The 22,406-nt window shown below is 36.6% G+C and overlaps 1 protein-coding gene across 3 annotated transcripts in view; it reads left to right on the top strand.

The window, feature by feature from the left end:
- The window catches only part of MAP2 (microtubule associated protein 2), a 376,564-nt gene that overhangs the window by 211,013 nt on the left and 143,145 nt on the right, over positions 1-22,406 (top strand). The window lies entirely within an intron of this gene.

The raw sequence follows: 22,406 nt of genomic DNA, 5'->3' as shown, positions 1-22,406 counted from the left end.
TGGCCTGATGTCTAGGGACATCATCATCTCATTGACTCATAACTGGGGATATCATCATGTCTGCTTTCTTTATAAAATCCTAGAGCACAAAAAATTAGTCAGGGTATGTGCACATGTGCCCTTATCTACTCTAAGTGGAAATGGTAGTTAGCATTAAAATTTTATGTGTCCCTATGGTATCCAAAGATGAGTCTTCATTTTTGAGGCTTGCCCTGTCATTTAGAGCTTGGAGTTTCCAGAGGGCAGCTGTCTCCTTTGATGCTAAAAAATCTGTTGGTAAAATACTGAGTTTATTGGGTTGAATGCTTAGGGTCACTTATTTTTCATCATCATCATTTCTTGTCAAAGAAAAGCACTCAAAGCAATCAGTATTCAGATAAATATAGTGCTATTGGTACAGTGACACATATACCATCTTTGTTATTTTGCTTCTTGAGAAAAACATTTAAATCTTCAGCTTTTGTTCGTATATTGAGGAAACTATCAAAATGACACACACACACTTGATTTTATTTGGCTGAAGGTACCATTAGAAGCTTTAGGCTTATCAAAAAGTTGACAGACTGGAAGGCTTTTTTTTTAATGATGTGCTTTTTTTTTTCCTTTTATGTGGAAAAAAAAAAAGAATTAGGCACTGAATAAACTTCTTTTTAAGCAAGCTTATCCAAAGCATTCACAGAATGTGGGTGGGTAGATTTGCTTACTTACCCAGCATGGTTACCATCTGTCTTTTTCTAAATTCCTTCCTTCCTAATCCTTTGCCATCTCTTTGAGAAAACTATTGATAGACTTTCGATGGGGGAGGGGATGAATAGGAATTGTGCAGCATAACAAAATGGTCACTTTCTAACGCATGATTTTCTCACATAAGAAGAAGAATTTGTTGTATTTCAAGCAAAATCCTTCAAGGAAAACCTTCCTTTCCAGTGAATTCTCCAGTTCTTTCATTAGTTAAAAAATTGGTAGCCAGCCACTGTTAGGTGATTGTGGGAAATATATGTAACTTCAAGCCAAAGTCACAAGCACCATCTTCTTGCCTAGACAATGAAATGTGGACTTGCAAGGGAGGTGGTGGTAAGGAAACTTGTTTATTGCGCATTCCAGTTAATTGAAGTTGTTTCCATTAGCATTGAGATGTAGTAGAAAGCTTACATCCTCTGTCATGAATGTGACCTCAAGTTTGCAGTAATTCACCTATTGATTAAAAAAGAGTACCCTTCAGGGGAAAGGTTTGGCAGCCTGATTCAGGATACCACCATATGTGGTGCTACAGATTTGAGCTGGAAAGAGATGTGAGCAGCTTAACTACAAGTTTTGTTCTTAACACAACAGCATCTGTTTCATTATAGCTTCAGTCAGGTATCCTTAGGAGACATTTAGACGGGCTGTGAGGCTGCACGGCCTGTCCTTGACACAGAAGTACTGGACAAATCCATGCCTTAATCTGACCTAATCCAGATGAGCTAGTTTGGTTATTTGGCCATTGAATTAAGCTAGCAAAGTGACAGACAAGTCATGCGGTTCTTGAATCTTCCAAATGAATCATGAAAATGAAGAACAAGAGCATTTTATTGGCTGTCTTACAAAGTCTTGCTAACATGTTGTTTTTTTTTTTTTAATTGAGGTTTTCATCTGAAATACTAACATAATTAGACATTTTAAAAGGGAGATCCTTTGGAATATAATTTCATTGTTTTCATTTTGGATGTTTTTTTGTAAAGATTTCCACAAAATTATCTCTTTTATTTCACCCAAATAACCTCCACCCGTCTGATTTTTTTTTTTTTTTAAAGAAGAAGCAGCCAGTATTTTCCCACCTTCTGCAGACCGGGATGTCCAAAACACTGTTCACATTTTTCTTGTTTGTGGGGAGAGAATTGTTAGATTCTTAAATTTCTTAAGCAAAAATAACAAATAATTAGGCTGTTGTAAAAAGAAAATACTAGTAATTATAGTTTGCCAGACGCTATAGAAGGGGGCTGGAAAGCCAAAATGCTATAGTGTTGGCAAATCCTGAGGCATTTTTTTCCAGACTGAAATAAACTCCTGGGGTGAAATGTCCTCCCCATGGAAATAGCTGGGAGAGACTTAAAACTCTCTGGGCTGCTGTCATACCAGCTTTTGTACTTACAGATTGGCAAATTCCCTTGGAAGATAATTACCTAAGGGGTGGAGATTTAAAATGTTTCTAAGAGGTTTTTTTTCCCTCTACAGTTACAGTGAAAGTAAGTGAGATAGAATAAGTACATCTGCAGGATGTGTGAATAAATAAGAAAATAATAACAACTGATATTTCTGTAGTACTGTACGTACATTCTTTCGTTTGATCTCTCAGTAACATTCTGAGATTGTTCTCATTATACAGATGAGAAGACTGAGGCTCAAGGAAGCTCAGATATGTGAGGTCTTTTTTAGCTCTAAATCTAGGACAACATAATGTAATAATTGACATTGATCTAGCACTTTAAGGTTTGCTAATGATTTTACATGTATAATCACATTTGAACTTTACGACAACCCTATGAGACTCCTATAGACATTATTATGTGATTTTTTTAAATAATAAAATTGAATTTCAGAGAAGTTCATAGGATCATATATTTTGAAATAGAAGGACCTTTAAATTGATAAATGTCAGACACAGAATTTGAACCCAGGTCTCTGTTGAGACCAAGTTCAGTGTTTTTTCTAATACACTGATAGACAAAAAATAACAATATTAATACTGCTACTATTAATATCCCAGAAATTTTAAAATAAACCACCCAAGTTGGGGATGGGGTATATGAGGAGGTTGGCAATTCCCATAAACCCTCCTTTGGTCTATAGCATAAAGGATGATAAGAGCATAGATTTAGAGCTGGATGAGGCTTTAGAGGCCAAGTTGTCCAACCTCATCCTTTTACAGATAGGAAACTAAGCCTCAGAAAGGTTAACTAGCATACTTCTGAAAAATAGATTTGCTCAAAATTGGCTCTGCTCTATCATCCAGACCTAAAAATCTCACCTCAGTTAGAATCATAATTCGGAGAGCTACCATTTCAAAACCATACATGCTGACTTGGAAGTGTTTTCTGTAAAACTCTTTGAAATGCAAGGGTTCTCTTTCATTTAGTTTGAGGGGAAAGGAACTGAGAACTTTTCATCAGTATGACCACAATGATGCTTTGAGATAGAAAGATGCAGAGAACCTTTGTTAGGATTCATTTCCAGGTTTTAGTGTATCAAGTTAGTATTCTCTTCATAGTCCAACGGGGAATTCCTAGGTTTGGGTGTCAAGGGATCACCGGCTTGATTTGGTATCACCTTTCAAAGTCTCTTGGTGTTCAGATATAACTGCAGGGTACATTTAGTGCCTGATGAAGTCATCAGCTCCTTCATATGCCTTGCCTTTTAGACTGTTCAGGAAACCATTTCAAGCTTGGAGTTTATTTCTATCCTGGTATAATAAGGCCACAGGAAATGAATGACTGATAGAATGACTGCATTTTTTGTTTTGTTTTGTTTTCCAGCACAACAAAAGGTCAGATTGTTCATTTTCAATGCTCATATGGAGAAAAAGAGAAGAGGGAACTAAGAGAGGGAAGAGGAAAGAAGGAAGGGAAAAATAGGAAGGAAGAGAAAAAGATGGGGATGGGGTAAGAGAAGAGAGTCAGAGAGGAAGAGGCAGAGACTTTGATTTGCACATCAAACCCAGTCTGATGCTGGTGAATCACACAGCTCTATGTCCCTATAGCCAAGCTCCAGGTCCAATGGAGCCCACCCCCACATTTTGTATTTCATAACTTCATTTCCAACTGCCTCTTTTCCTACCTCTCCTTTTTCTAACATAATAAATACTTAAGAGTTACCATGGCCAAGGCCAACCAATACTATGAGTCACTTGCTTCTGAATAGATGAGAGCTATCTTTCCTGTTGGGTGCTGAGTAATTTCATAACCAAATTGCCTTTTAAAAACAACAGTAATACAGGGAGCCATCTCTTACTAATGACATACTGGGAAAATAAGGGGAGGGTTAACTTTCTGTTAAAAGAAGCCTTCTCTGCACACTTCTGGCGATCATGGTAATTATGGCATGGTTTGCTGTTGTCAAATCCACATGACACTCCTTCTAGAAGATTTGAATTGGCACCAAATGTGTTCTGAAGATGTGGCCTTAATTATCTATTAGGTAGAAAGAAAATGTTCAGTTTTCAGGCAGTTATAGTATAAACATATAAGAAAAATAAATGTACAACTTTCCCCCCCTTTGGTGATTTTATGGTATATTTCCATATAGTTAGAAGGGACTATATCTTATTTTTCAGAATATTTTTCCTTGTTTTTCCCCCTTTATATCCCCATAGACAATTTGGGGGAAAAAATTACCCTGAAAGCTAAAAGAAAGAATTAATAAGTAAAGTCTGGATGGTCATCTGTCAGGGATATAGTGAAAGATATTCCTACATTGGAAAGAGAATGAAATTGATGATTTTCTCCAAGGCCCTTTCCATCATAAACATTCAATGATTCATTGATCCCTATATGGATGACATGATTCCTGTCACCCAACACCAATTGCCATTTTACAAGTAGGAAATTTAAAGTTATATATTATAAGCTAAGTGTCTTTGTCTCACTGGTGTCTAGGAAAGCTTAACTATGTGCCAGGCACTGTGCTAAATGCTAAGGATGCAAAGAAAGGACCAAAAAAATCCCCCACACTCAATGAGTATCCATTCTGATGGGAGAGACAACATGTAAATAACTAGGTGTATACGAGATATAGTCAGCGTATATGAAAAATAATCTGAAAGGGAAGATATTAGCAACTAGGAGGGACCAACTTGGAAAGTTGTCCTTAAGAAGGTCACACTTGAGTATTAAAGAAAGTTAAGAAGCAGAAGCAAGGAGAAATGAAGAGAAGAGAGAAAAAGAGAGGAGAGGAGGGAAGAAGAAGGGAGAGAAGGAGGGAAGAAGAGAGGAGAGGAGGGAGAAAAGAAGAGGGAAGAGGAGAGGACAAGAGAGATTTCAGGCATAGTGAACAGCCATTGCAAAGGCACAGAGTTAAGAGATGGAATGCCATGCTAAAGGGAATTACAAGTAATGCAATCTATCTAGATGTCTAGTGTAGGGAATAAAGTCTAAGAAGATGGGAACAGTAGTGAAAGACCAAGTAACAAAAAGCTTTCAAAACCCAAGAGATGGTTTTCTACCAGTCTTTGGAAATAATCAGACTGCAATAAATACATTGATCTGAAATTATTTTGAGAATATAATTTGACAATTATTTCAATACAAAGTAGTATGAGTTTTCTCCTTGTGAATTCAGATAGAATGATGAGCTGATTGGGTAAAAAGCTGATTTCTACTCTTGTGGTTCTGAAGGTGACCGCAGGGCTTGGAAGTGACACCATTTGTTGTATGTCAAGCAAAAAAGTTATTTTTTCAAAGTTCAATTTTTAACGAAATTAGAGATTGATGTTTTAAGGTTCAACATCAAAGCAACTTGTAATATTTACCCTTCCTTTCCTATTTTTTAATGTATGTGGACAGGCCCAGTTGTGTATAGAGTATGGGCTAACAGTGTCAGAATACCCTGTGGGAGCAGACTCATAAGTTCTTCCTCTTCTACCCCTAAGAAGAATAATCTCAGGTGATGAGGATCACCCCAGAGTAAAGGTCAGCATGTCCTCTGGGTATACTTGTACACTGGGCCTACACCTTGTGCAAAACTGAAAGAAGACAAGTATGTGGATACCAGCATTGCTGTCCTGAATTTCTAGGTTGATAATCAGTTCTCATCCCTATTTAATTTGTCATTCCACTAAGAGCTAGTTCACAACTTTCTTATTCTACAAATTGAATTCAAGAATATTCCCTGCTTATCTGGCTTATGGAATTTTTCCATTGCTCTTACATCATCATAAGGTCATATCTGCAGTGACTATTCATTAAGAATCATTTTAAAATTTGCTTTTTCTTTTCATTTTTAACTTGTCAGACTTTTTAATGAATGAAGAAATTTGCTCAAAATTACTTATAATGAGTTTTAAAATTTAAATTACCATGAGATTTCAAGAAAAATTTCGCTAAGCATAAGAAACTGAATTTTTCTGAATGGAAAAACATAATCAACAGGGTGTTTTCAGAGATCTGGTCTGCAATCTATCTTATATGACATTTTCATGATCTGGTCTGTTATGACTCTTGTTTAATAATTTCATGATTTTAATGATTCATAAAAAGGAGTATGCAGCAAAATCTCCCAGTCAAGATTTTCTGTGTAGCAAATGCCCGGATTGTGGAGACAACAACCTATAGGAGACAACTAGATGGCATAGTGGATAGAGTGCTAAATCTGAGTTCAATCCCCACCTCAAACATTTACTAGCTGTGTGATCCTGTAACCATTCTCAGCCTCAGGTTTTTCATCTAAAAAATGAGAGTAATAGTCCTACCTAATGGGGTTGTTCTGTGGATCAAATGAGATGATATATGCAAAGTGCTTTGCAAAGCATTATATACATGACTTCTATTTTACATATATATAATGTTCCCCCAATTACATGTTAAAATAATTTTTTTTAACATTTGGGATTTTTTTAAGTTTTGACTTCCAAATTCTAGCCTGCCCTCCCTTCCTCCTTCCCCTCCCCCCTCCTTGAGATGATAAACAATCAGATATAGGTTATACATGTGCAATCATGTAAAACATTTCCATGTTAGTAATTTTGTACAAAAAGACTCAAAAAAAGAAAAAAATGAAAGAAAGTGAAAAATAGCATACTTCAGTCTGTATTAAATCAATATCAGTTCTTTTTCTGGAGGTGGACAGTGTGCTTCATCATAAGTCCTTTGGGATTATTTTGGATCATTGCATTGCTGAGAATGGCTAAGTCATTCACAGTTCTTCATCTTACAATATTGCTGTTACTGTGTACACCATTCTCCTGGTTCTACTCACTTCACTTTGCATCAGTTCATGTAAGTCTTTCCAGGTTTTTCTAAAATCATCCCGCTTGCATGACAACTATTATTTTAAAAGAAGATCTTATTTGTATATGGGAGAAACGTTATATGTTTTATTATGGGAAAGTATATGATAAATACATGTAGAAGAAAAGTGAAAAAAAATGGGCTCCAAGTTTAGAATTTATACACAGGCCAAGGATATAGGAATCATTATGGACCAATTTGTGAATACCCTTGGCCAAATGTGCTACATAAGCCAAAAAGGCAAAACCAAAACAAAAGCACTGGGTATCACTTTGAAGGACACCAGAAACAAACAAAACTTTTATTCTACCTTTGAACAAAGCAATGACATATCCGCTCCAGAGATACTGCTGTACTGGTTGCTTTATCTCAAGAAAGTAATATCTTTGGAAGTAGAGTCAAAGGATATGGGTTTGAATCCCAATTTCGACACTTATTACTGTTTACCTGAAACCAGTGGCTTCCTCTCTATAAGTCTTAGTTTCACCATCTATAAAATGGAGCGATTAGATGACATGCCCTCTAAGATTCCTTCCGTGATCCTAACAGAGCTATAAAGTGGCATGTAAAATAATTCTAGGTATGGAGAGTCTTTCATAGAAAAACTAGATAGAAAAACATAGAATTAAACTAGGAAAACAAAGGGTGAGGAGAGGCAGGGCTAGAGTTTATGAAATCATGAGAGTAAAATATTGCTTCAATTGTTTCGCTAGTCCTACTGTCTCTAACCTGTCCAGTGCCCCAGCCGTCCCACACAATCCTGCCATATTAGTCTTCCTGAAGTAGAGCTCTGATCATGCCATTCCCTTACTCAAAAAACTTTCAACTGTCCTCTAAATTAAGTACAAACTTTTCATCCTACTTCTCATATTTCAATACCACCACCCCAACACAATCCTTTGGACAAGATGAGGTAGGTACCTGTTGTTTTACATTTTGTGGTTGTTCATTCATTTCAGTTGTGTCCAACTCTTTATGACTCCATTTGAGGTTTTCTTAGCAAAGATACTGGAGTGGTTTGTCGTTTCCTTCTCCAGATTTTACATTTTACATTTTACAGATAAGAAACTGAGGCAAACACGTTAAGGAACTTGCCAAGGGTAACACAGCTAGTAAGTATCTGAGGTTGAATTTGAACTCATCTTTTGTTTTACACTTAACAGATCTTAAAATCATGTTTGAGAAAAGTAACTTTCAATGAAAACAATCCATTCTATTTCCCATTGCTATGATAGCATCATTGTTTTAAGCATATTTCTCACTTTTATTTGAATCAGCGTATGTAGATTTTTCCAGGTAGATTATCAGATTTTTCATATGTTAACATAACTCTTTAGTATTTCTCTTGTCACCCTATTTATCATTCCTTCCCATAGCCACACCTCTAATTCAGACCCTTATTTCTTCATGCCTAAATTATTACAGCAGGCTTCTTAACAGCTACCCTAGCCTTTAGCCTCCTCTCCTAGAGAAAGCACCATCACTTCAAGGTAAGACTGACACTGCCAGCTTAGTCTTCCTGATGTATATCTATCGATTCCATCCTTTTCCATCAGTCTCTTGTTAAAAATCATTCAATGGCTTCCCATTGTCCATCAGCTGAATGCCAAATGTCTTAACCTAGCATTCAAATGTCTCCACAAAGTTGGCTCAATCCTAGATATTTGGTCTTATCCTCTATGTTTAAACCCAGATGGATTGCTAACATCTCCATAATCAAAGCCACTCCTTATCTACCCTCACATCTTTGGTGAAGCTGTGTCCTATTCCTGAAATTCCTTCCCTTCCCTTCCCTCCCATTTCAACCCCATTTCTACCTGTTGTTTTCCTACTTGACCACACTTCAAAGCTTAGCTCAGATGACACTTGTTCCATAAATACTTCAGTAATAGTCCCCTCACCCAACTCTGAAGCTGGAAGTTATATCTTCTTCCTCTGGCCTCATAAGAACTTTAAACTTCATATTCAAATATCATATTCTAACTTATATTAAACTTATCTTATACTCCTCTTACCTCCACTTATTAGATTGTAAACTCCCTGAGGACAAGGATCAGTCTTATTTCCTTCGTATCTCCTCTAGCACTTGGCACAATGCATCACACAAAATGAGTGCTTATTAAAAGTTTATTGAATGAATATATGAATGATGACATGAACAATCATCTTTTAAACATTATGATCATTATAATTTATTGGATCAATTTCAGTAAGGTTAATACATATTTTTAATGATTTCCTCTTTGTGGTAGAAGAAAATGTGCATTTCCTGGAATTCTGGTGGAAGTATATTTTTCTTCCAGTGATTAGACATGGTTATGTCCTAGAAAAGTAGTTGACAATATTCCTACTTTGCTGAAAATTAATGTTAGGGTTGTGGCAAAGTTTTCTTTTTATGTTATTATTGAATTCCTAATTACCCCCAAAAGACATTTATGCTATTATCCCAGCACAAACAGCCCCTTTGTTAGAATTCTTCACATCATTGCTGTAAAGAATTATTCTGTCTCACTCTCCCTCCCACAGGATGAGCAATTAAAGCTACTTTAGAAGTAATAAGTAGATAGATAAAGGTCGCATGTTTTCCTATTGTATGATAACCATATGTTTAGACCTCTGATATTTAAAGACTACAGAAACCCATCACTGCCAGTTTAAGTGCTTGAGATATATACATTAGGAATAATACTTTCACCTGACCTTGAACAAATTTACCAATAAAGAAAAGTATGAGGCCTGTGTTCTGCCTAATAAAGAAGATAAAGCTTAGGCTGTTCTAAAAATAGCATTCAGAGTGAACATCTTGGAATAAAAGTTGACCATGGTCCTCAGTAGTCTTCTGGTTTAGAGTATGGGACCACTAAAATCTTCATAAATATCTGAGGGACACAAATCCTGTGCCAAAGAGGTAAATGACTCCATCCTTTTTTTAAGTTATACCTTCCCCAAAATAGAAGGTACCTGCTTAGATAGCACAGAATCTCAAAATGGAAAGGGGTTGCAAAGGTCATCAGGTCCAATCCACATCTCAGAATCATCCTCCAATCTCTCCTGCTTTTTTTCCTCCAGTTTCTAAGAATATCCCTTTACCCAGCCCTACCCCTCTTCTTATGTCATTGATGACATTGGTCATACTCTGCCTTCCCACTGTCATCTTCATTCTCTCCTTATGTACAAGCTCCTTTCTCACAAACTGCAAATATATCTTTAATATCCTTACAAAGCTTCATCTTATCATGCCACCCACCTTCTCCAGTTACCCCATATCACTCCTGTTGTGTCCAATTCTTCCTATTCTTACAGCCCTCACCCTAGCTCAGCCTCTTATCATCTCTTACTTGGAATACTGTAGTAGCCTCCTAACTGATTTCTCTACTTTTAGTTTGTCCTCTCTCTAATGCATCTTGTATACAGTTTACAAAATAATCTTCCTGAGCACAGCTCTGACCTGGTCATTTCCCTTCTCAAGAATCTTCAGTGACTCACTATTACCTCTATATTAAAACTTAAACTTCTCAGCATGGATTTTTAAAATCCCGAGGAGAGACCCATTCCTTCACGCAATGTTGGTCTAGGTGATGTTATTCAAGCTTGGCATTCCATTGCATGCTCCATTGCATCATTGCAAAGGCTTCCCTCCATGTCTGGAATGCATTCCTTCCTCACCTCTCTCTTAAAATCCTAAACAGCTTTCAAGAAATAGCTTAGATACAACCTCCCATGGGAATCCTTTCCTTATTCCCCTTGTAGTTTCTTCTTTGTATTTACTTATTAATATATTTATCTTATTTTTCTTTATGTCCCATAAGAAAATATAAGTTCATTGAGGGAAGGAACTGTTTTTTACCTCAGCTCCTACTACACTAACTCACACATAGTAGGTATATAATAAATGCATGTTGGTTCTACTTAACAGGAATCCCCTCTGTTGCAAACCCAACAAGGGCTTATCTGACCTCCCTTTAAAACAGGGGTTCTTAGTCTGGAGTCCACAGACAACAAGGGGTCATCCATGAATAGATTTAAAGGTGTCTATGAGCTTGGGTGGGAAAAATTATGTTTATTTTCACTAACTTTTGGTTCCCTTGGTCACAATGTGTATTTTATTTTATGCATTTAAAAACATTCTGAGAACAATCCTATCTCTACAAGAAGCCTTTTTGGGGTGACCCTTAATGCTAATACTTTCCCTTTAAGATTATCTCCACTTTATCCTGCATACATCTTGTTTATACATAGTTGTTTACATGTTGTCTCTCCCATTAGACTGTGAGCTTTTTGAAGGCAGGGACTGTTTTTGTGTTTCTTTGTATCCCTAGTGCTTAGTAGTGCAGTGCCTGGAACACAATAGATGCTTAATACATTTTTGTTGACCTAACATGTAGTTCATAGGCTTCACTGCCATCAACAAGCATTTATTTATTAAGCATCCCCTATGTGGTAGGCACTGTGCCAGCCTACAAAGGGATCCATGAAACAAAAAACAAACAAATATATAAATAAATGAATAGATAGACTAATAAATAAAATAGATAGAAGATGAGAGTCCCTACTTTAAAGACCTCAAAGGAGTCTTTTAGACAGTTCTAATTATTAGGAAGTTGTTCCTTACACCAAACTTAAGTCTGCTCTCTGCACTTTTGCACCCCTGGCTTCCAGTTCTTTCTTCTGGGGACAAGCAGAGCAGGTCTAATCCTTCCCCATGAACAGCCCTATAACCCTTTGAGAATGGTGGAAGACAACAAGGTATACTGCTCCTCAAATCAGACAGGCAAAGGCACATGAATTTGTAATAACCCCCAGTAGTTGCTCATGGATACCACTGTCATCAACAAAATTACACATTTGTAACAAGCAAAGCACAACACATGGGCATCTTTCTAAAACACAGCTGCTAAGAGAGTCCCATAGAGGCAGCAGTTTTGTAGGCTAAAATAACATGAGAACATGAGTTCCAAGTTGTTAAAATCCAACTGGTAGATTTATTATTTTTAAGCTGTCAGGGAAGGGATAGGTAATCATTTCCAATATGATCTTGTATTAGAATTTCTTCCCAGTAGAAAGAGACTTATTAAGATATGAGCTGGATGTACAATATGAATCCAAATTCATGTCCTATGCCTCTTACTATGCAAATAATTCAGAAAATTTTTTCAGTGGAAAAAAATAGAATTCTAAGGGTTATCTGCCTCGTACACTCAAAAGAGTTCAAAGCAATCCGAGACCCTCACTGCTGGGTGGCCTGGACCTGGAGTTAGAAGATCTGGGTTCAAATGCTGCCTCACATATTTCCTAGCTATGTGGTCATGGGGCCACGAATTTCTCTTTGGTAAAATGGCATGCTACTTTCTATATTATCCTACCTTCTAGGGTAGGAAAAATATTTTGTAAACATGGAAGTCGTATAGAAATAATGTTTATGTTTTTATCCACCTTACCTAATCTATCTTGATGATTTTTCATTCCTGCTGCTATAACATTAGCTTTTTGTATTTAAAAACTTCTAATTGTATCAGAAAGCTTAATATGGACTTTGAGGAGAACAATGCTTCTTAAAAATGATTTCATGAATATTTTTTTTACATTTCAACCTAAAAAGTAGAAGGTTCTCAACCCTTCTTGTGTACTCCCCAACCCTTTCCACCAGAATAAGCTGAATATTACCATTGGGGATGTTCTGATTGTGGTCTGTCTATTGGAGTGTAATGGTATAAGTGCTATCTGCTTGGGTCCCCATTAGAAATAGGCTGTGCTTCTCAACAGGCAATCACAGCAAGGGAAATTTTAAATAAATAATTGAATGAATAAAGAGCCAAGTTATTTTTAAATAAGAAACTTACAGATCATTAGATGATATTGCAGATGGCAGAAATTTGAGGAGGAATGTGACAGAGAACAAAGGAAGGAAATGCCTCCCAAATAGCTTCCTTAGGAAGCATAGCACATTGTGCACAATAGAGGCTCATTAGAAAAAAAAAGTTGCATGTGGAAGATCATCAGAAAGATGAGAACATCCTAAGCTTCCATCTGACAAGTGAAAGTCAAATGGTGTAGGCTGCTCTCATTTTTAAAAATATCCATCTAACAAGGATTTATTTAACATTTTAAGGGGAATATTGCTAGTTTCTCCATACTACAATAATTTTGAGTGCTTTCTTGTGTCTATTGCTACAGTTGCCCTTTATAGGGCCAGATGCTCCCAGGATTCCATGGGATAGAGAAAAACTCTAATGATTCAATTGGAATAATAACGGCTCACAGTAAATTAGTGCCTTGCTCTTTTTCAAATACTTCACTCACAACAACCCTAAGAAATCATCACATTCAGGCATGATTTTCTTCCATTTTAGAGATGGAATAGTACAGAGCTTAAGTGATTGTTAATAAGTGCTGAATCTGGGACTCAAATCCAAGTCTTATGTCTCACTTTTACAAGGTTTTCCCCACTATATAATGCTGCCTTTCATTATTTTCTGTAGTTGCAAAATTCATCTACTGAATGTGAAGTAGAAGCATAGTGATAAGATATTATGTCAGTTCATTTTGTGTGGAAGCAGCTATAAAAGATGAGAAAAATACACCAGTTTCAAAATACCTTCTTTCTGATCTCTTTTCCCTCTTCAACTGAGAGATAAATTTTAGTGATATATTCTTAGCACAGTATATTTTGGTTGTCTCACAGAGAGGATGGAAGGTGATATAGTCAGAGTAAGGAAGAACCATTTCTATCTCTTCCTACCTTTGTGACTTTAGGTATCATATAACCTTTCTGGATCTCAGTTTCCTTATCTGTAAAATGCAGGACCTAGAAAACATAACCTTTAAAGCCACTTCCAGCTCTAAATCTATGATCCTAATTCTTATTTACATTTACCCAACATGGAGTCTCTTTAGTTTTTCTCAAAGTCATATTTCCACAAATTCCCTACAGGAGAAGGAATGTTGGGTTACAAACTCTTGGGATGTACTGGTAACAAGACAAGTTGCCGATTGGTTCAGAAGACATACTTGTAGCACTGATGGGAATCTCAGGGCTAAGGATTACAAAGTCCATGGCTGTCAACTCTTAGTGCTGTCATAGATCAGTCTACAAATTGTAGTAAATCTGTTACTAATAAATCTATTGGGGAATAAATAATACATAATTTTTTGAAGTTTCTGAACACTCTAAAAGATCATGTCAGACTCTCATTCATTGGCCTATGGTGGTTCAGAAAAGAGTCAAGATTAAACCTTGCCTCTGAAGAAACCTATTGTGTTCACTAGCTGTGAATGTAGCCTGAGCCTTTAGATTCCAGACAGACAAAACAGAGAACTCTGGGTTCCTCTTACTGTCTGTCCTTCAGAATGGGATAGTCATTAGAGCAGCTGGGGCATTAAGAGCTTCATTGGCTCACTTGCTGCTCTTAAATCCAGCCTTTAATCTTATTTTTGTGTGTTTTTATATAAATCAGACCCTTGCAGCTTAACAATAGAACTTAATTAGCCACTGGGAGCTTTAGATTAAGGCCTTCTTAGGGAGTAGCAGTGCCTTAGGTTTTCTGGGAGCTAGCCACGGTTTTGCAGGCCCTGATTTCTATGTGTGCTCCCCTGAGCATATTTCTATTTACTCCTCCTCCTTCTTGTGTTCCAACTCTCCTTTCTCTCTGTGGTGTCTCTTTGCCTAAATGCAAGCCAATTAAGTAAAACATACTAATACAACACCCTTCTGAAATGAACATGAAGAAAGGGAATTGCATAGCCACCGACAGGATAATAGGAGAGAGGGAAAAGCCTGCTAACATTTGAAAGAGCTCCCTACTCATAAAGATACTTCCTTCCATGCTTACTATTTATATAGTAAAGCAAGAGGGATCTTTTTATATCAGAGCATCTCTCTGCCAAGTCCCTTCTGCCCTTTGTTTTGTGAAGTCTCAATGATATATGGGTACCTATGTGAATATTTCTATGGTTATTGATATGAAAACATACTTGTGTACATGTTGTAACAGATGGTCCAGGACACCTGGATGTAATAACATTAAGGTTAAAAAAAATGTCCTTGATCTTGCTTTTTCTTCCCCCCCATCCCTCTAACCAGTATCATTTCACTTAACTAAAAAAGATCACTTTTTTAAAAAAATAAGTAATCACAAAGAATTTTTGGTAATGAAATGCTGACTCCCACTCTTAGGAAAACAGACCTTGGAAAATTATATTTGAAGTCAAGATTAGAGGATGAAAAGGAACAGGAACCAGTTTTCTATTCCCACTGGGCTAATTAAGTTCTCCAACATGTTCCTCTTTAACACTATGCAAAAAGAGATGATAGGCTCAAGGTAATTCGAAGTTGCCCTTGATTGTAAACTCTTAGCATGAACAAACCCACAAGAACTTGTGAGATTTTATCTTCTCCTAGAGCAGAATTCTTCACCTTTTTTGTGTATCATGCACCTTTTGGAAGTCTAGTGAATTTTATGGATCTTTTCTCAGAATATTTTTAAATGCCTAAATGCAAAGAATGACAAAGAAATCAACAATATTCAAATAAAGTTTTATGTCTATATATGGATCTATATACAAATATAAACATCTGTGTATATCTATATACATGTGTGTTTGTGTGTGTGTGTGTACACACAATTTCATGGACCCCAGGTTAAGGGCCTTTAGCTATTGCAAATGCAAGTGAGTTCATCAAAATTTCATTTTTATAATGTACCATCAGGTGATCAAAGCTCAGATATGAGACTGCTTTTCACCGGCACAGGCTCCTCTTGTAAATAAAGCCCTGCTTTATATAGGTGTACAGCAGCCTGAGCAGTCAACATCAGACAGCCATGGAGTCTGGGTAAAAGAAAATGAATGGGTTAGGAGGATGAATCTTTGGACCACAGCTACAATTCTAATGTCCATACCAACCTTAAAAGTTAGTCTTCTGCTCAGTCACTTTGTCTCAGCCAAAAAGCTTCTCAACAGAATCCATGCATAATGTGGCAGGTAGACAGATGGCAAACAGCAGGTGAGTTTGGACTCACTACAAAATGAGGTCTTTACTAGTACTGCCATGATCTCAAAGACATGATACATCCAAAGGACTTAAGAAAGGCATTTGAATGATAAGCCAGATAAAGAAATGATGAAACTAGAGATTAGACCTTCACATTAGATTTCCATATTCCCTATAATGGAATATAATTGTGGTATAGGAAATGACAAATTTGATGGATACACAGAAGCATGGAAAGATGGCATGGACTGATGAAAGGAAAGTAACAAGAAAAAAATATGCAATTCAAAAAATGTAAATTGAAAGAACAATCTCAAAACAATTGAAAATGAATATTGTAAAATTACAAAGCTTATTCTTGGTCTCAAAGAAGAGATATGAGAAGGTACCTCTCTCCACTTCTATGCAGTGGAGGTGATGATATTGGTTTCAAAAGACAGAATATAGCATATAAAAACAAGGAACTTTTTTTCCAAGTGTTTACAAGTGTTGCTGATTTTTTCTCTTCCTCTTTTTAAAAAAATATTTCTATTACAAAGGATGCCTCTCTGGGAGGAGGGGAAGAGTATAGGGAGAAATCTAGGTGATATAAAAACCAAAAATATCAATAAATTTTGTTTTTAAAAAAGAATTATATGTTATTTTGATGCATATGCTCCAATGTTCTGTGGCTAAGCACTAATGTCACCAGAATCTAGAGAGATCTGATTGTACTCAGTTTCATGCTCCAATGACATATTGTGCTAGCCTTAATTCACTTGATCACCCTGCAGCCTTTTTACTAAATACTTTGTCTAAGATGTCTCTAGGGTATGACATATGAGATAACATAGATGAAGGACTTTATAAATCTTAAAATGCCATATAAATTCTAGATGCTGTCAGCAGTGGCAGTATTCCAGACACCATGTGTTTTGGGGGGGTATCCCTGTTAGACACAGAATAACAATAGTGAGTGAATGATGCAACTATGTCATGCTAGAGACCTTCACATCCATATTCAGAACTCACATAAATGAATCACATGTAATCAGCTAGCACCAATTAGCTGGCAATCTTCCCCCCTTAACCCCACAGCCACCATCCCATAGGCTTCATGTTGCCTTTTTATGATGTCCTTTTCCCATAAATCCCATCTTGCTATTGATTTTTAACTGTATTAAAATGACTGGAGTCAGGGGTGGAGAGGAGAGAGGGAATTGTATGTAATACAATCCTACACTTATAGCTCCATTGTGGGTGATCATGATTTGAAAAACACTGTTAGGTGCTGAAGGAGTTTTAAGTTATGGAGCAGGCATCCAATCCAATCAAACATGCATTTATTAAACACCTACTATATTCAAGGCACTATGATAAAGGAAATGAAAAGCAGTCTCTTTCCTCAAGAAGCTCACATTTTTACTGTCTGCAGCAATATATAAACATGTGCGTATGCATATACAGAAGCACATGATATTGAAGATGAAAGAACACACACTAGCAATTAGAGGAATCAGGAAGGGCTTCTCCCCAAGAATTGTTTCGAATCTGACATTAGTAGGAAGTTAGGAATTTTAAGAGGGAGAGGGGAGGAAAGAGTGTATTCCTGGCAGTGGTTCTAGCCTGTACAAAGGCAAGAAAGTAGACTGCTAAGTTTAAGAAACAGAAAGCAGGCCATTTTAGGTGGAAGGTAGAGTATGTGAAGGAAAGTAATGGATAGGAAGGTTGATAAGGTAGGTCAGAGCCAGGTTGTGAAAGAATTTCAATGGAAAACTGAAGACTTTGTATTTTATCTTAGAGGCAAGAGAGAGCTGCTAAAAATACATTAGAAAAACTATTTTGGCTTATGTGGAGACTAGATCGGGGGTGGGGAAACTGAGGCCTCAGGTTCCCTACCCCTGGACTACATTAAGTGTGGGAGACCCTACAAGCAAGGTTCTGTTTCTTTAAAAAAAAATCATAATCTGAATGAGGAGATAAGATAATTGTGAAATTTTAACATTTCACAACTTTTAAAATAGTATAACTATAAAGAACTTTAAAAAATAGGCAGACATGGGTTTGAATTCTGGCCTTACCACCTGCTTCTTTTCCTCTGCTTCTCTGGACTTCAGGATCCTCATTTGGAAAATGAGGAGGGGGAGTGGGCTAAATGGTCTCAAATGTCTTGTCTGGCTCCAAATCTATATACCTCACTAAGGAAGTAGTGGATTGAGGCTGGTTAGATCAGTTCTGAGGACCAAAATGAAAGAAAATTGCTGTCCAAGCTATTCTGCAATCAGGCTACATATTTGACTTCTCATACTTTGATCAATGTTGAGGGATTTTTTCCTCTTTCTTTCAATGTTTTGTGAGTATATGCCAACAATAGGAAAGCATTTAAGGAAGCTTTGATGGTCAGAAAGTTATGTGTAGGACACTGATCTTAGAAGAGAGTAGAAATAGTCACAGACCTTTTTTGTCTCCCTTTCAAAAACCCTTTGAAAGTTTCCCTGTCAAAGTCTTTGACTTTCCTCTGTGTGTAGCATTTTCTGCCCCTGTACACTTTCCCTTGGATAAACTTGGAACACAAGTTACATATTAACATCTGGGCACTGGAAAAAGTCTAATTTGGGTGTCTATTATACCTCTTCCTTCTTATTTCTCTCTGCTGGATTTAGAGTTATAACCCAGCTCTGCTCTGTAACCTTGGACATGTTAACTTCAACCTTCTGGACCTCTGTTCCTTCATCTGTAAAATAAAGTAATTAGAATAATATTATTTTAAGATGCTTGTCAGCCCAGGGAAAAAGGGGAAGGGTAGGAAAATGAAATGAAAGCATTTTAAAAACATTCAGGGCTAGTGAGAGGGAACACTACATTTTTATTAATTGTATCCTAGATTTAAAGATGGAAGGGTCGTTAGAAGCTATCTCGTTGATGTGTGAGTATTGTGGAGGGGAGCAATGGAAGAGACATTAGAAGGTGGAATAAATACAATTAAGTAATTGGATATGAAACGAATGTAGGAGCCGGGAAATGAGAATAGAGTCCGTGAATACTGGTTGCAGACTTGTGTGATTGGAATAATGTGTTTGTCCACAGCAGAAATAAGGAAGTTGGGAGAAGTATATTTAAAGCAAAAGCAGAGTTTTAGATGCTTTGGGACGTCTAAGTAGAGATGTCAAACAGGAAGTTGCAGATGCAAGACTGTTGCTCAGGACAGAGATGAGAGGTTTTATATTTGAACATAAATTTATTTTAAAGAAAAATGCAGGGTTGCATCTACCTTACTTATCATCTTACTCATTCAAGGCCTTAGGGAGTGGAAGAAAAAAGAAAATGATAGAATAAGCAGTTCTACTCAAATACTGGTTTCATTCAGCTCTTTTCCTCTCTGACACAGGAAATGTTTGCCCTGCTTTCCCTGTTACTGGTTTGGAGAGAGAAGAATGGCCTGTTAGTGTTTTCTTCTTTAAAGTGGAATTCTGGATCTCACTGAAGATGAGGGGAGTTGTGAGATGGATGTCCTCTTTTTGGCTAAAGTTTATCTTCCCTCCAGCATAAGGCTGATGACAGATTTTTAAGCTAATTCTTTTCTTTTTCTGGAAAGAAATTAATGTTATTTGAAATTGAAATTGAAAACAATAGGTATTGGTGTGGCTTTTTTTAAATAGCTAAAAAAAGTGAAAGGACTGTCTTTCGTCTTTGTTATAAATATAGATCCCTTTACATTAAATTGAATTCTTTAGAGTAAGATGCATTTTAGCCAAAAAAAGGTCATCATCATGCTAGGCAGCCTTGCAAATACACTTTTTTCTTTTTTAAGTTTTGTTTATATTTGTTGTGCTTTACATAGCAGTTGTTACCTTCATAAAACTTCCCTACTTTCAACATTCCATTGTAACAAAGCGTCAGCAAAATCAACTATCTAGAGGAGGAAACTGAGTTTCATTAGCTCTTTTCAGGAATCAAGATTGGTCCCTGCAGTGAGTCTCATTTGGGATGCCTTTTAGTGTTATTTTCATTTCTCTCTTGGCAGGTATTCTATCTTTTGTCCTCCTGCTTCTATTTACTTTCCTGTAACTTCCCAGGTGTGTAGATTTTCATGGGATTGTGTATGTCATTGCCTTTGGCATAGTATTTGAATGGATGTTAGCCTGGATGGTGGGAAAGTGAGTAGCAGTCAAAAAGGTTTTTTTGGGATTTTGCAAATTTTGACAACTGATAAAAAAGTTACAGACCTAAAGGTTTTTGTCTTTCCCATAAATCAGAGACAGAAGTATTGGTCCATGAAATAATCAAGTCCTTTAAAACTTGGCTAAATACCTACTATGTATACTCAATAAGTACTTTGGAAGAATACAGATAACTATACAACTGTCACTATCCTAAAGGAGTTTGTAATCTATTTGGGAAGAACCAGATAAAATAAATCAAGTCAATGCATATCCATTGAGCCCCTATTGTGTATATGGTGCTCTGCTAGGTGGTTTCACATATATCATACCTCTTCATAAGCTGTTTATGGGGGGGGTAAATTATCAAATATTCATCACAAACCCAATGATCTCCAGCAAACATAGGAGATACTATTTTTTTCTGTTTCCTAAATAATAGTTCACATTTTATAGTATTTTAAGGTCTATGAAGTATTTTCCTCACAACTGCCCTGGAGAGTAAGTAATAAAAGTATCATCTTCCCATTTTATAGGTGAGGAAACTAGGACTCAGAGAGTTGCTTAAGACCACACAAGTAGCAAGTTATAGAATGGATATTTGATCCTGGGTACTCTGATTTCTAGTTCCAATTTGCTTTCCAATTACTAAGCATACCATGGAGAGTGGATGAAAAACGAGATTAGCGTAAGGCTAGATTTTCGAGAATGGAATGGAGGCCATTGAAAGGTGATGATTTAATTTAATTTAATTTGTATTATTATTTTTAGCAGTGATATGATCAGTGCATTATTTTAGAAAGATCAATCTGGCCCTGGTGTGCAGCTTGCCTGGAGCATCTTTGGGCCATTGACTAATGTTAGTTTTCAAAGCTGCATCTCATTTATTTTATTAACGCATAAGCACTAATGCTTACGCTTAATATAAAAATTGGAAACAAGACAGCAGATGGCTTTCTGTCAGGTAAGTAGTGCTAAATTTCCTCTGAACTCCTAGCTTTCCGAAGGTGGCCCCAGACTTGTCCTGGTTTTTAAGTAGATGAAGGCTGAGCTGTTTAAGAGAATGCAGAGTTACTGGCACCTGGACGCTTCCTGTCTGCTGCCACATGTTCACGGAGTGGCAGTGCCAATTTCTGCATTAACAATTTATTTTGCTCCTAGTTATGAAACCAAAGAGAGCCAGCAAGTGTTAAGAGGGAAGATGCTGTGTTGGCTTATCCATGGTTTCTTTAACCTGTGGCTTTTTTCACACACTGGGTATTTCTTTCAAACTTTTTCCCAAAAGTTTATCTGGACGTATTTTAAGCAGGTGATAGAAATTTTAGCATGCTTAATTCATTCCTGCTTCTTTCTTCTTTCCATTTTAAATCCTAAATATTATTATAAATTATAATGTAATTATTGGATATCATTCTGAAATGTAACTCACATATTTAAATGTTCTCACAAATCTGTAATATAGATGGTATAAATCATTGGTCTCAGGATCAAATAAAAATGTGTTTCTCACAACAAATCTATAATGTAGGTGGTGTAATTCATTGATGTCAAACTCAGATAGAAAAAAGTCCCTTGCATAATGACTTGTAAAACCATAAATTAACATTATCTATGTCATATTGTATTTTTTTGTTTATTTTGTTAAAAATTTGTCAGTTATATTTTCATCTACTTTGGGCTATGCTTCATATACTGTGGGCCAACTTGCAGCTATAGGCTGAGAAATTGATGCCTTTGGTGTAATTAATACTCACTTTATGGATGAGAAAACTGATAGTAGGAGAAAGTATGAGCCTTTCTCAGAGCTCAGAATTTAGAGCCATAAGACACGTATTCAAATACTGGCTCTGATAATTACCTCCTTGGTCCCTTTGGCAAATCGTGTCAAGTCTCTGGACCTCAGTTTCCTCAGAATTAGGGTTATTTCCTCAGAATGAGGGAGTTTAACCACATAATCTCTCAGAGTCTTCCTAGTTCTAAACTATCTAATTAAGAGCTAGCCAATATGGATTTCCTCCAGAAAAGGTAAGTAGAAAACTTCTGCTAAGTAAACTTAACTTAACAAGACTTCTAAACGGTCATTCCCCTAAACCTTCTCCTCTTATGAACTTCCACACGGCACTACCATCCCCCCAGTCAGCTCTCAATCTCATTGTCATCCTTGACTCCTCCCTGTTACTCACTTAACATATCCAATCAATTGCTAAATCTTGTGGCTTCTATCTTCAAAGCATTCCATATATATAATATATATGTATGTATGTCTATATGTATGTATATGTATGTGTGTATGTGTGT

Source organism: Vombatus ursinus, unplaced genomic scaffold (genome assembly GCF_900497805.2).
Source record: "Vombatus ursinus unplaced genomic scaffold, bare-nosed wombat genome assembly UNPS02014802.1, whole genome shotgun sequence".
Lineage (NCBI taxonomy): Eukaryota > Metazoa > Chordata > Mammalia > Diprotodontia > Vombatidae > Vombatus > Vombatus ursinus.
Note: the sequence above shows the minus strand (reverse complement) of the source record. Positions and strands in the feature narration are given on the sequence as shown.